This window comes from Tasmannia lanceolata, unplaced genomic scaffold (genome assembly GCF_043159265.1).
Source record: "Tasmannia lanceolata isolate RefF3 unplaced genomic scaffold, GAP_Taslan_0.1 ptg000022l, whole genome shotgun sequence".
NCBI lineage: Eukaryota > Viridiplantae > Streptophyta > Magnoliopsida > Canellales > Winteraceae > Tasmannia > Tasmannia lanceolata.
Genome location: NW_027518699.1, coordinates 260,001 through 275,000, shown reverse-complemented (window position 1 = coordinate 275,000; position 15,000 = coordinate 260,001).

The window sequence follows — 15,000 nt, the reverse complement described above, 5'->3', positions numbered from 1 at the left end:
AACTACCCAACCAAGCCAGCAGCAACCAAGCCATAGGGTTGCAAACAGACGTGCAACCCAGTACCCACAAGGGCAGGGGTAAGCCGCCGAGCCTAGCAAGGTAGGTGTGCTCCCAAAACCAAACAACGCACAAAGGGAGCAAACACGGGCAAACAAGTGACGCCATGGCCTACTCGCCCACCGCCCTCTATATTGCCTAACCTTGGCAACCATGGTCCATTCCCCACTATATGCCATGGCCTTGTGCCCATGGTCTTCACAAGACAGCATCCAAGGCGCCTGAAAGGCCAAGGGAGCCCAACCCAGCAATGCCCAGCCAAGGCCAGGCATTCCAGTGCCTACCCGGGCAAAAACGCCCAAAGCATGCCCCATTCGTTAGCCTATCCAGGCAAAAACGCCCAAAACCAGCCCATTCCAGTGCCTATCCGGGGAAAACGCCCAAAGCATGCCCATTCCTTAGCCTATCCAGGCAAAAACGCCCAAAACCAGCACATTCCAGTGCCTATCCGGGCAAAAACGCCCTAAGCCTGCGCATTCCAGCGCCCCGCAGCATGCCACCCTCCTATAGGGTTTGCGCAACCAACCCGCCTAACCACCAGTGGCAACCAAAGGTGCTGTTAGCGACGACTTCTGAAGACGCAACGAGACGCGACGGGTTTGCGCCCAGACGCGACGAGGCGATGCGGGATCTGCGCCCAACCGTGCCTACACCCGCCGACTTGATGCGGGAGCTGCTGGCCCAAGCATGCCTAGCGTGCAAGGCCTGCGTGCAAGGCTAGTGTGCAAGGCTCGTGGGCAAGGCTAGTGCGCAAGGCTAGTGCCCAAGGTCTGTGTGCAAGGCTAGTGCCCAAGGCTAGTGAGCATGGCCTGTGTGCAAGGCTAGTGTGCAAGGCTTGTATGCAAGGCTAGTGTGCAAGGCTGGTGTGCAAGGCTTGTGGGCAAGGCTGGTGCGCAAGGCTAGTTCCCAAGGGTTGTGTGCAAGGCTAGTGCCCAAGGCAAGTGCGCAAGGCTCGTGCCCAAAGCTAGTGCGCAAGGCTTGTGTGCAAGGCTACTGCGATGGGCCAGTGCCCAAGGCTTGTGAGCAAGGCTTGTATGCATGGCTTGTGTGCAAGGCTAGCGTCCAAGGCTTGTGCGCATGGCTTGTGCGCAAGGCTTGTGTCCAAGGCTTTTGTGCAAGGCTCGTGCGCAAGGCTAGTGTGCAAGGCTTGTGCGCATTGGCAGGTAGCCCACCAGCATGCACGATCCAAATGCCACTCACGCGACAACACGGTGCCAAGCCGGGCATGGTGTGCACTCAAAACCAATCAACGGACAGAGGTCATGCGTCATGGGGGGGATCTAGCAAGGCCATGGGGAAGGTCATGGAGGACCTTGGAAGCAAGCGCAAGACGAGAGCGAATCGAACAAGGGGCCAGGACGGGGCCTTGTGCCCATGGTCTTCGCAAGACAGCGTCCAAGGCACCCGAAAGCCCAAGGGAACCCAAACCCGGCCGACACTTGCAATCGCACATGCTCTCTGCAACACACCATCAATGCCGCCCAACGGGGCCAGCACGAGCAGTCCTCCGCGGTCCCCTGGCCCTGCGCACGTTTGTCTTCGAAACCGAGCATCAATGCCACAGAAAGTGCCGGGGCGCCAGCTGGAGCCATCATCCGCGTTGCCATGGCTCGCTTGGCCTTGGCTTGCCAGGCCCCGACACGAGCAATCGCGCATTTTCTTTGGAACCGACCATCAATGCCGCCCAACGGGGCCAGCACGAGCAGTCATCCGCGGTCCCCTGGCCCTGCGCACGTTTGTCTTTGAAACCGAGCATCAATGCCACAGAAAGTGCCGGGGCGCCAGCTGGAGCCATCATCCGACGTGCCATGGCTCTGGTCCCATGGTCTTCGCAACCGAGCATTCGTGACACCCGCGGGGCCAGGACACCAACCCTTCCGACACGAGCATTCGCGCATGTTCTTTGGCCACACAACGGCGCCAGCACGAGCAAAATCAACCGCGGTGCGGTGGCCTTGCACGGCCTTTTGTCTTTGGAACCAACCATCAGTGCCACGGGAAGTGCCGGAGTCCCGGCATCCGCGGTGCCAAGTCATTGCGCCCTTGGTCTCTGCAGCGGGGCATGCCGGGCACTCCCAACCATTGCAAGCAAGCAAGCAAGCAAGAAAGAAAGTAAGTAAGTAAGTAAGTATTACATATAGGGGCGGGACATGCGGGGAGATCTGCGAAACGTGCATTACGGGGCACACGCGTACCTACCGGGGCATACCGACCCCTATTGGGGCACACGTGTGCATATCGGGGCATACCGGGCCTATCGGGGCACACGCGTACATACCGGGGCATACCGAGCCCTACTGGGGCACACGTGCGCATATCGGGGCGTACCAAGCCTATCGGGGCATACGCATGTATCCCAAGGCATACCGAGTCTATCCGGGCATACGCGTTCATACCGGGGCGTAACGGGCCTATCGGGGCATACTTGGGCATATCCGGGCAAAAAATGCCCAAAACTTGCGCAACCTTGGCAACCGTGGTCCATTCCTCTCTATATGCCTAGCCTTGCCAACCGTGGTCCATTCCTCACTATATGCCATGGCCTTGTGCCCATGGTCTTCCCAAGACAGCGTCCAAGGCCCCCGGAAGGCCAAGGGAGCCCAACCCAGCAATGCCCTGCTATGGCAAGCCAAGGCCAAGCATTCCGGTGCCTATCCGGGCAAAAATGCAATTCCTCTCTATATGCCTAGCCTTGGCAACCGTGGTCCATTCCCCACCATATGCCATGGCCTTGTGCCCATGGTCTTCCCAAGACAGTGTCCAAGGCGCCCGGAAGGCCAAGGGAGCCCAACCCAGCAATGCCCTGCTTTGGCAAGCCAAGGCCAAGCATTCCGGTGCCTAACCTTGGCAACCGTGGTCCTTTCCTCACCATATGCCATGGCCTTGTGCCCATGGTCTTCGCAAGACATCGTCCAAGGCGCCCAAAAGGCCAAGGGAGCCCAACCCAGCAATGCCTTGCTAGGACAAGCCAAGGCCAAGCATTCCGGTGCCTATCCGGGCAAAAACGCCCAAAGCATGCCCATTCCTTAGCCTATCCAGGCAAAAACGCCCAAAATCTGCACATTCTAGTGCCTATCCGGGCAAAAACGCCCACCAGCATGCCACCCTCCTATAGGGTTTGCGCAACCAACCAGCCTAACCACCAGTGGCAACCAAAGGTGCTGTTAGCGACGACTTCTGAAGACGCAACGAGACGCGACGTGTTTGCGCCCAGACGCGACGAGACGATGCGGGATCTGCGCCCAAGAATGCCTAGACCCGTCGACTTGATGCGGGATCAGCTCGCCCAAGCATGCCTAGTGTGCAAGGCCTGTGTGCAAGGCTAGTGTCCAAGGCTAGTGTGCAAGGCTCATGTGGAACGCTAGTGCGCAAGGCTAGTGCCCAAGGCTTGTGTGCCAGGCCCGTGTGCAAGGCTAGTGTCCAGGGCTTGTGTGCATTGCTTGAGTGCAAGGCTTGTGTGCATTGCTCGAGTGCATGGCTTGTGTGCAAGGGTTGTGCGCAAGGCTAGTGTGCGGGGCTTGTGCGCATGGCTAATGTGCACGGCTTGTGTGCATGGCTACCGTGCAAGGCTAGTTTGCATGGCTAGGGTGCAAGGCTCGCATGCGAGGCTAGTGTGCAAGGCTGCGTGCAAGGGAAGCGTGCAGGGCGAGTGTGCGAGGCCACTGTGCACGGCGCCAGCACTAGCGAGCCATCATCCGCGTTGCCATGGCTCGCTTGGCCTTGGCTTGCCAGGCCCCGACACGAGCAATCGCGCATTTTCTTTGCAACCGACCATCAATGCCGCCCAACGGGGCCAGCACGAGCAGTCATCCGCGGTCCCCTGGCCCTGCGCACGTTTGTCTTTGAAACCGAGCATCAATGCCACAGAAAGTGCCGGGGCGCCAGCTGGAGCCATCATCCGACGTGCCATGGCTCGCTTGGCCTTGGCTTGCCGGGCCCCGACACGAGCAATCGCGCATTTTCTTTGCAACCGACCATCAATGCCGCCCAACGGGGCCAGCACGAGCAGTCATCCGCGGTCCCCTGGCACTGCGCACGTTTGTCTTTGAAACCGAGCATCAATGCCACAGAAAGTGCCGGGGCGCCAGCTGGAGCCATCATCCGACGTGCCATGGCTCTGGTCCCATGGTCTTCGCAACCGAGCATTCGTGACACCCGCGGGGCCAGGACACCAACCCTTCCGACACGAGCATTCGCGCATGTTCTTTGGCCACACAACGGCGCCAGCACGAGCAAAATCATCCGCGGTGCGGTGGCCTTGCACGGCCTTTTGTCTTTGGAACCAACCATCAGTGCCACGGGAAGTGCCGGAGTCCCGGCATCCGCGGTGCCAAGTCATTGCGCCCTTGGTCTCTGCAGCGGGGCATGCCGGGCACTCCCAACCATTGCAAGCAAGCAAGCAAGCAAGAAAGAAAGTAAGTAAGTAAATAAGTATTACATATAGGGGCGGGACATGCGGGGAGATCTGCGAAACGTGCATTACGGGGCACACGCGTACCTACCGGGGCATACCGACCCCTATTGGGGCACACGTGTGCATATCGGGGCATACCGGGCCTATCGGGGCACACGCGTACATACCGGGGCATACCGAGCCCTACTGGGGCACACGTGCGCATATCGGGGCGTACCAAGCCTATCGGGGCATACGCATGTATCCCAAGGCATACCGAGTCTATCCGGGCATACGCGTTCATACCGGGGCGTAACGGGCCTATCGGGGCAAACTTGGGCATATCCGGGCAAAAAATGCCCAAAACTTGCGCAACCTTGGCAACCGTGGTCCATTCCTCTCTATATGCCTAGCCTTGCCAACCGTGGTCCATTCCTCACTATATGCCATGGCCTTGTGCCCATGGTCTTCCCAAGACAGCGTCCAAGGCCCCCGGAAGGCCAAGGGAGCCCAACCCAGCAATGCCCTGCTATGGCAAGCCAAGGCCAAGCATTCCGGTGCCTATCCGGGCAAAAATGCAATTCCTCTCTATATGCCTAGCCTTGGCAACCGTGGTCCATTCCCCACCATATGCCATGGCCTTGTGCCCATGGTCTTCCCAAGACAGTGTCCAAGGCGCCCGGAAGGCCAAGGGAGCCCAACCCAGCAATGCCCTGCTTTGGCAAGCCAAGGCCAAGCATTCCGGTGCCTAACCTTGGCAACCGTGGTCCTTTCCTCACCATATGCCATGGCCTTGTGCCCATGGTCTTCGCAAGACATCGTCCAAGGCGCCCAAAAGGCCAAGGGAGCCCAACCCAGCAATGCCTTGCTAGGACAAGCCAAGGCCAAGCATTCCGGTGCCTATCCGGGCAAAAACGCCCAAAGCATGCCCATTCCTTAGCCTATCCAGGCAAAAACGCCCAAAATCTGCACATTCTAGTGCCTATCCGGGCAAAAACGCCCACCAGCATGCCACCCTCCTATAGGGTTTGCGCAACCAACCAGCCTAACCACCAGTGGCAACCAAAGGTGCTGTTAGCGACGACTTCTGAAGACGCAACGAGACGCGACGTGTTTGCGCCCAGACGCGACGAGACGATGCGGGATCTGCGCCCAAGAATGCCTAGACCCGTCGACTTGATGCGGGATCAGCTCGCCCAAGCATGCCTAGTGTGCAAGGCCTGTGTGCAAGGCTAGTGTCCAAGGCTAGTGTGCAAGGCTCATGTGGAACGCTAGTGCGCAAGGCTAGTGCCCAAGGCTTGTGTGCCAGGCCCGTGTGCAAGGCTAGTGTCCAGGGCTTGTGTGCATTGCTTGAGTGCAAGGCTTGTGTGCATTGCTCGAGTGCATGGCTTGTGTGCAAGGGTTGTGCGCAAGGCTAGTGTGCGGGGCTTGTGCGCATGGCTAATGTGCACGGCTTGTGTGCATGGCTACCGTGCAAGGCTAGTTTGCATGGCTAGGGTGCAAGGCTCGCATGCGAGGCTAGTGTGCAAGGCTGCGTGCAAGGGAAGCGTGCAGGGCGAGTGTGCGAGGCCACTGTGCACGGCGCCAGCACTAGCGAGCCATCATCCGCGTTGCCATGGCTCGCTTGGCCTTGGCTTGCCAGGCCCCGACACGAGCAATCGCGCATTTTCTTTGCAACCGACCATCAATGCCGCCCAACGGGGCCAGCACGAGCAGTCATCCGCGGTCCCCTGGCCCTGCGCACGTTTGTCTTTGAAACCGAGCATCAATGCCACAGAAAGTGCCGGGGCGCCAGCTGGAGCCATCATCCGACGTGCCATGGCTCGCTTGGCCTTGGCTTGCCGGGCCCCGACACGAGCAATCGCGCATTTTCTTTGCAACCGACCATCAATGCCGCCCAACGGGGCCAGCACGAGCAGTCATCCGCGGTCCCCTGGCACTGCGCACGTTTGTCTTTGAAACCGAGCATCAATGCCACAGAAAGTGCCGGGGCGCCAGCTGGAGCCATCATCCGACGTGCCATGGCTCTGGTCCCATGGTCTTCGCAACCGAGCATTCGTGACACCCGCGGGGCCAGGACACCAACCCTTCCGACACGAGCATTCGCGCATGTTCTTTGGCCACACAACGGCGCCAGCACGAGCAAAATCATCCGCGGTGTGGTGGCCTTGCACGGCCTTTTGTCTTTGGAACCAACCATCAGTGCCACGGGAAGTGCCGGAGTCCCGGCATCCGCGGTGCCAAGTCATTGCGCCCTTGGTCTCTGCAGCGGGGCATGCCGGGCACTCCCAACCATTGCAAGCAAGCAAGCAAGCAAGAAAGAAAGTAAGTAAGTAAGTAAGTATTACATATAGGGGCGGGACATGCGGGGAGATCTGCGAAACGTGCATTACGGGGCACACGCGTACCTACCGGGGCATACCGACCCCTATTGGGGCACACGTGTGCATATCGGGGCATACCGGGCCTATCGGGGCACACGCGTACATACCGGGGCATACCGAGCCCTACTGGGGCACACGTGCGCATATCGGGGCGTACCAAGCCTATCGGGGCATACGCATGTATCCCAAGGCATACCGAGTCTATCCGGGCATACGCGTTCATACCGGGGCGTAACGGGCCTATCGGGGCATACTTGGGCATATCCGGGCAAAAAATGCCCAAAACTTGCGCAACCTTGGCAACCGTGGTCCATTCCTCTCTATATGCCTAGCCTTGCCAACCGTGGTCCATTCCTCACTATATGCCATGGCCTTGTGCCCATGGTCTTCCCAAGACAGCATCCAAGGCGCCTGAAAGGCCAAGGGAGCCCAACCCAGCAATGCCCAGCCAAGGCCAGGCATTCCAGTGCCTACCCGGGCAAAAAGCCCAAAGCATGCCCCATTCGTTAGCCTATCCAGGCAAAAACGCCCAAAACCAGCCCATTCCAGTGCCTATCCGGGGAAAACGCCCAAAGCATGCCCATTCCTTAGCCTATCCAGGCAAAAACGCCCAAAACCAGCACATTCCAGTGCCTATCCGGGCAAAAACGCCTTAAGCCTGCGCATTCCAGCGCCCCGCAGCATGCCACCCTCCTATAGGGTTTGCGCAACCAACCCGCCTAACCACCAGTGGCAACCAAAGGTGCTGTTAGCGACGACTTCTGAAGACGCAACGAGACGCGACGGGTTTGCGCCCAGACGCGACGAGGCGATGCGGGATCTGCGCCCAACCGTGCCTACACCCGCCGACTTGATGCGGGAGCTGCTGGCCCAAGCATGCCTAGCGTGCAAGGCCTGCGTGCAAGGCTAGTGTGCAAGGCTCGTGGGCAAGGCTAGTGCGCAAGGCTAGCGCCCAAGGTCTGTGTGCAAGGCTAGTGCCCAAGGCTAGTGAGCATGGCCTGTGTGCAAGGCTAGTGTGCAAGGCTTGTATGCAAGGCTAGTGTGCAAGGCTGGTGTGCAAGGCTTGTGGGCAAGGCTGGTGCGCAAGGCTAGTTCCCAAGGGTTGTGTGCAAGGCTAGTGCCCAAGGCAAGTGCGCAAGGCTCGTGCCCAAAGCTAGTGCGCAAGGCTTGTGTGCAAGGCTACTGCGACGGGCCAGTGCCCAAGGCTTGTGAGCAAGGCTTGTATGCATGGCTTGTGTGCAAGGCTAGCGTCCAAGGCTTGTGCGCATGGCTTGTGCGCAAGGCTTGTGTCCAAGGCTTTTGTGCAAGGCTCGTGCGCAAGGCTAGTGTGCAAGGCTTGTGCGCATTGGCAGGTAGCCCACCAGCATGCACGATCCAAATGCCACTCACGCGACAACACGGTGCCAAGCCGGGCATGGTGTGCACTCAAAACCAATCAACGGACAGAGGTCATGCGTCATGGGGGGGATCTAGCAAGGCCATGGGGAAGGTCATGGAGGACCTTGGAAGCAAGCGCAAGACGAGAGCGAATCGAACAAGGGGCCAGGACGGGGCCTTGTGCCCATGGTCTTCGCAAGACAGCGTCCAAGGCACCCGAAAGCCCAAGGGAACCCAAACCCGGCCGACACTTGCAATCGCACATGCTCTCTGCAACACACCATCAATGCCGCCCAACGGGGCCAGCACGAGCAGTCCTCCGCGGTCCCCTGGCCCTGCGCACGTTTGTCTTCGAAACCGAGCATCAATGCCACAGAAAGTGCCGGGGCGCCAGCTGGAGCCATCATCCGCGTTGCCATGGCTCGCTTGGCCTTGGCTTGCCAGGCCCCGACACGAGCAATCGCGCATTTTCTTTGCAACCGACCATCAATGCCGCCCAACGGGGCCAGCACGAGCAGTCATCCGCGGTCCCCTGGCCCTGCGCACGTTTGTCTTTGAAACCGAGCATCAATGCCACAGAAAGTGCCGGGGCGCCAGCTGGAGCCATCATCCGACGTGCCATGGCTCTGGTCCCATGGTCTTCGCAACCGAGCATTCGTGACACCCGCGGGGCCAGGACACCAACCCTTCCGACACGAGCATTCGCGCATGTTCTTTGGCCACACAACGGCGCCAGCACGAGCAAAATCATCCGCGGTGTGGTGGCCTTGCACGGCCTTTTGTCTTTGGAACCAACCATCAGTGCCACGGGAAGTGCCGGAGTCCCGGCATCCGCGGTGCCAAGTCATTGCGCCCTTGGTCTCTGCAGCGGGGCATGCCGGGCACTCCCAACCATTGCAAGCAAGCAAGCAAGCAAGAAAGAAAGTAAGTAAGTAAGTAAGTATTACATATAGGGGCGGGACATGCGGGGAGATCTGCGAAACGTGCATTACGGGGCACACGCGTACCTACCGGGGCATACCGACCCCTATTGGGGCACACGTGTGCATATCGGGGCATACCGGGCCTATCGGGGCACACGCGTACATACCGGGGCATACCGAGCCCTACTGGGGCACACGTGCGCATATCGGGGCGTACCAAGCCTATCGGGGCATACGCATGTATCCCAAGGCATACCGAGTCTATCCGGGCATACGCGTTCATACCGGGGCGTAACGGGCCTATCGGGGCATACTTGGGCATATCCGGGCAAAAAATGCCCAAAACTTGCGCAACCTTGGCAACCGTGGTCCATTCCTCTCTATATGCCTAGCCTTGCCAACCGTGGTCCATTCCTCACTATATGCCATGGCCTTGTGCCCATGGTCTTCCCAAGACAGCGTCCAAGGCCCCCGGAAGGCCAAGGGAGCCCAACCCAGCAATGCCCTGCTATGGCAAGCCAAGGCCAAGCATTCCGGTGCCTATCCGGGCAAAAATGCAATTCCTCTCTATATGCCTAGCCTTGGCAACCGTGGTCCATTCCCCACCATATGCCATGGCCTTGTGCCCATGGTCTTCCCAAGACAGTGTCCAAGGCGCCCGGAAGGCCAAGGGAGCCCAACCCAGCAATGCCCTGCTTTGGCAAGCCAAGGCCAAGCATTCCGGTGCCTAACCTTGGCAACCGTGGTCCTTTCCTCACCATATGCCATGGCCTTGTGCCCATGGTCTTCGCAAGACATCGTCCAAGGCGCCCAAAAGGCCAAGGGAGCCCAACCCAGCAATGCCTTGCTAGGACAAGCCAAGGCCAAGCATTCCGGTGCCTATCCGGGCAAAAACGCCCAAAGCATGCCCATTCCTTAGCCTATCCAGGCAAAAACGCCCAAAATCTGCACATTCTAGTGCCTATCCGGGCAAAAACGCCCACCAGCATGCCACCCTCCTATAGGGTTTGCGCAACCAACCAGCCTAACCACCAGTGGCAACCAAAGGTGCTGTTAGCGACGACTTCTGAAGACGCAACGAGACGCGACGTGTTTGCGCCCAGACGCGACGAGACGATGCGGGATCTGCGCCCAAGAATGCCTAGACCCGTCGACTTGATGCGGGATCAGCTCGCCCAAGCATGCCTAGTGTGCAAGGCCTGTGTGCAAGGCTAGTGTCCAAGGCTAGTGTGCAAGGCTCATGTGGAACGCTAGTGCGCAAGGCTAGTGCCCAAGGCTTGTGTGCCAGGCCCGTGTGCAAGGCTAGTGTCCAGGGCTTGTGTGCATTGCTTGAGTGCAAGGCTTGTGTGCATTGCTCGAGTGCATGGCTTGTGTGCAAGGGTTGTGCGCAAGGCTAGTGTGCGGGGCTTGTGCGCATGGCTAATGTGCACGGCTTGTGTGCATGGCTACCGTGCAAGGCTAGTTTGCATGGCTAGGGTGCAAGGCTCGCATGCGAGGCTAGTGTGCAAGGCTGCGTGCAAGGGAAGCGTGCAGGGCGAGTGTGCGAGGCCACTGTGCACGGCGCCAGCACTAGCGAGCCATCATCCGCGTTGCCATGGCTCGCTTGGCCTTGGCTTGCCAGGCCCCGACACGAGCAATCGCGCATTTTCTTTGCAACCGACCATCAATGCCGCCCAACGGGGCCAGCACGAGCAGTCATCCGCGGTCCCCTGGCCCTGCGCACGTTTGTCTTTGAAACCGAGCATCAATGCCACAGAAAGTGCCGGGGCGCCAGCTGGAGCCATCATCCGACGTGCCATGGCTCGCTTGGCCTTGGCTTGCCGGGCCCCGACACGAGCAATCGCGCATTTTCTTTGCAACCGACCATCAATGCTGCCCAACGGGGCCAGCACGAGCAGTCATCCGCGGTCCCCTGGCCCTGCGCACGTTTGTCTTTGAAACCGAGCATCAATGCCACAGAAAGTGCCGGGGCGCCAGCTGGAGCCATCATCCGACGTGCCATGGCTCTGGTCCCATGGTCTTCGCAACCGAGCATTCGTGACACCCGCGGGGCCAGGACACCAACCCTTCCGACACGAGCATTCGCGCATGTTCTTTGGCCACACAACGGCGCCAGCACGAGCAAAATCATCCGCGGTGCGGTGGCCTTGCACGGCCTTTTGTCTTTGGAACCAACCATCAGTGCCACGGGAAGTGCCGGAGTCCCGGCATCCGCGGTGCCAAGTCATTGCGCCCTTGGTCTCTGCAGCGGGGCATGCCGGGCACTCCCAACCATTGCAAGCAAGCAAGCAAGCAAGAAAGAAAGTAAGTAAGTAAGTAAGTATTACATATAGGGGCGGGACATGCGGGGAGATCTGCGAAACGTGCATTACGGGGCACACGCGTACCTACCGGGGCATACCGACCCCTATTGGGGCACACGTGTGCATATCGGGGCATACCGGGCCTATCGGGGCACACGCGTACATACCGGGGCATACCGAGCCCTACTGGGGCACACGTGCGCATATCGGGGCATACGCATGTATCCCAAGGCATACCGAGTCTATCCGGGCATACGCGTTCATACCGGGGCGTAACGGGCCTATCGGGGCATACTTGGGCATATCCGGGCAAAAAATGCCCAAAACTTGCGCAACCTTGGCAACCGTGGTCCATTCCTCTCTATATGCCTAGCCTTGCCAACTGTGGTCCATTCCTCACTATATGCCATGGCCTTGTGCCCATGGTCTTCCCAAGACAGCGTCCAAGGCCCCCGGAAGGCCAAGGGAGCCCAACCCAGCAATGCCCTGCTATGGCAAGCCAAGGCCAAGCATTCCGGTGCCTATCCGGGCAAAAATGCAATTCCTCTCTATATGCCTAGCCTTGGCAACCGTGGTCCATTCCCCACCATATGCCATGGCCTTGTGCCCATGGTCTTCCCAAGACAGTGTCCAAGGCGCCCGGAAGGCCAAGGGAGCCCAACCCAGCAATGCCCTGCTTTGGCAAGCCAAGGCCAAGCATTCCGGTGCCTAACCTTGGCAACCGTGGTCCTTTCCTCACCATATGCCATGGCCTTGTGCCCATGGTCTTCGCAAGACATCGTCCAAGGCGCCCAAAAGGCCAAGGGAGCCCAACCCAGCAATGCCTTGCTAGGACAAGCCAAGGCCAAGCATTCCGGTGCCTATCCGGGCAAAAACGCCCAAAGCATGCCCATTCCTTAGCCTATCCAGGCAAAAACGCCCAAAATCTGCACATTCTAGTGCCTCTCCGGGCAAAAACGCCCACCAGCATGCCACCCTCCTATAGGGTTTGCGCAACCAACCAGCCTAACCACCAGTGGCAACCAAAGGTGCTGTTAGCGACGACTTCTGAAGACGCAACGAGACGCGACGTGTTTGCGCCCAGACGCGACGAGACGATGCGGGATCTGCGCCCAAGAATGCCTAGACCCGTCGACTTGATGCGGGATCAGCTCGCCCAAGCATGCCTAGTGTGCAAGGCCTGTGTGCAAGGCTAGTGTCCAAGGCTAGTGTGCAAGGCTCATGTGGAACGCTAGTGCGCAAGGCTAGTGCCCAAGGCTTGTGTGCCAGGCCCGTGTGCAAGGCTAGTGTCCAGGGCTTGTGTGCATTGCTTGAGTGCAAGGCTTGTGTGCATTGCTCGAGTGCATGGCTTGTGTGCAAGGGTTGTGCGCAAGGCTAGTGTGCGGGGCTTGTGCGCATGGCTAATGTGCACGGCTTGTGTGCATGGCTACCGTGCAAGGCTAGTTTGCATGGCTAGGGTGCAAGGCTCGCATGCGAGGCTAGTGTGCAAGGCTGCGTGCAAGGGAAGCGTGCAGGGCGAGTGTGCGAGGCCACTGTGCACGGCGCCAGCACTAGCGAGCCATCATCCGCGTTGCCATGGCTCGCTTGGCCTTGGCTTGCCAGGCCCCGACACGAGCAATCGCGCATTTTCTTTGCAACCGACCATCAATGCCGCCCAACGGGGCCAGCACGAGCAGTCATCCGCGGTCCCCTGGCCCTGCGCACGTTTGTCTTTGAAACCGAGCATCAATGCCACAGAAAGTGCCGGGGCGCCAGCTGGAGCCATCATCCGACGTGCCATGGCTCGCTTGGCCTTGGCTTGCCGGGCCCCGACACGAGCAATCGCGCATTTTCTTTGCAACTGACCATCAATGCCGCCCAACGGGGCCAGCACGAGCAGTCATCCGCGGTCCCCTGGCACTGCGCACGTTTGTCTTTGAAACCGAGCATCAATGCCACAGAAAGTGCCGGGGCGCCAGCTGGAGCCATCATCCGACGTGCCATGGCTCTGGTCCCATGGTCTTCGCAACCGAGCATTCGTGACACCCGCGGGGCCAGGACACCAACCCTTCCGACACGAGCATTCGCGCATGTTCTTTGGCCACACAACGGCGCCAGCACGAGCAAAATCATCCGCGGTGCGGTGGCCTTGCACGGCCTTTTGTCTTTGGAACCAACCATCAGTGCCACGGGAAGTGCCGGAGTCCCGGCATCCGCGGTGCCAAGTCATTGCGCCCTTGGTCTCTGCAGCGGGGCATGCCGGGCACTCCCAACCATTGCAAGCAAGCAAGCAAGCAAGAAAGAAAGTAAGTAAGTAAGTAAGTATTACATATAGGGGCGGGACATGCGGGGAGATCTGCGAAACGTGCATTACGGGGCACACGCGTACCTACCGGGGCATACCGACCCCTATTGGGGCACACGTGTGCATATCGGGGCATACCGGGCCTATCGGGGCACACGCGTACATACCGGGGCATACCGAGCCCTACTGGGGCACACGTGCGCATATCGGGGCATACGCATGTATCCCAAGGCATACCGAGTCTATCCGGGCATACGCGTTCATACCGGGGCGTAACGGGCCTATCGGGGCATACTTGGGCATATCCGGGCAAAAAATGCCCAAAACTTGCGCAACCTTGGCAACCGTGGTCCATTCCTCTCTATATGCCTAGCCTTGCCAACCGTGGTCCATTCCTCACTATATGCCATGGCCTTGTGCCCATGGTCTTCCCAAGACAGCGTCCAAGGCCCCCGGAAGGCCAAGGGAGCCCAACCCAGCAATGCCCTGCTATGGCAAGCCAAGGCCAAGCATTCCGGTGCCTATCCGGGCAAAAATGCAATTCCTCTCTATATGCCTAGCCTTGGCAACCGTGGTCCATTCCCCACCATATGCCATGGCCTTGTGCCCATGGTCTTCCCAAGACAGTGTCCAAGGCGCCCGGAAGGCCAAGGGAGCCCAACCCAGCAATGCCCTGCTTTGGCAAGCCAAGGCCAAGCATTCCGGTGCCTAACCTTGGCAACCGTGGTCCTTTCCTCACCATATGCCATGGCCTTGTGCCCATGGTCTTCGCAAGACATCGTCCAAGGCGCCCAAAAGGCCAAGGGAGCCCAACCCAGCAATGCCTTGCTAGGACAAGCCAAGGCCAAGCATTCCGGTGCCTATCCGGGCAAAAACGCCCAAAGCATGCCCATTCCTTAGCCTATCCAGGCAAAAACGCCCAAAATCTGCACATTCTAGTGCCTATCCGGGCAAAAACGCCCACCAGCATGCCACCCTCCTATAGGGTTTGCGCAACCAACCAGCCTAACCACCAGTGGCAACCAAAGGTGCTGTTAGCGACGACTTCTGAAGACGCAACGAGACGCGACGTGTTTGCGCCCAGACGCGACGAGACGATGCGGGATCTGCGCCCAAGAATGCCTAGACCCGTCGACTTGATGCGGGATCAGCTCGCCCAAGCATGCCTAGTGTGCAAGGCCTGTGTGCAAGGCTAGTGTCCAAGGCTAGTGTGCAAGGCTCATGTGGAACGCTAGTGCGCAAGGCTAGTGCCCAAGGCTTGTGTGCCAGGCCCGTGTG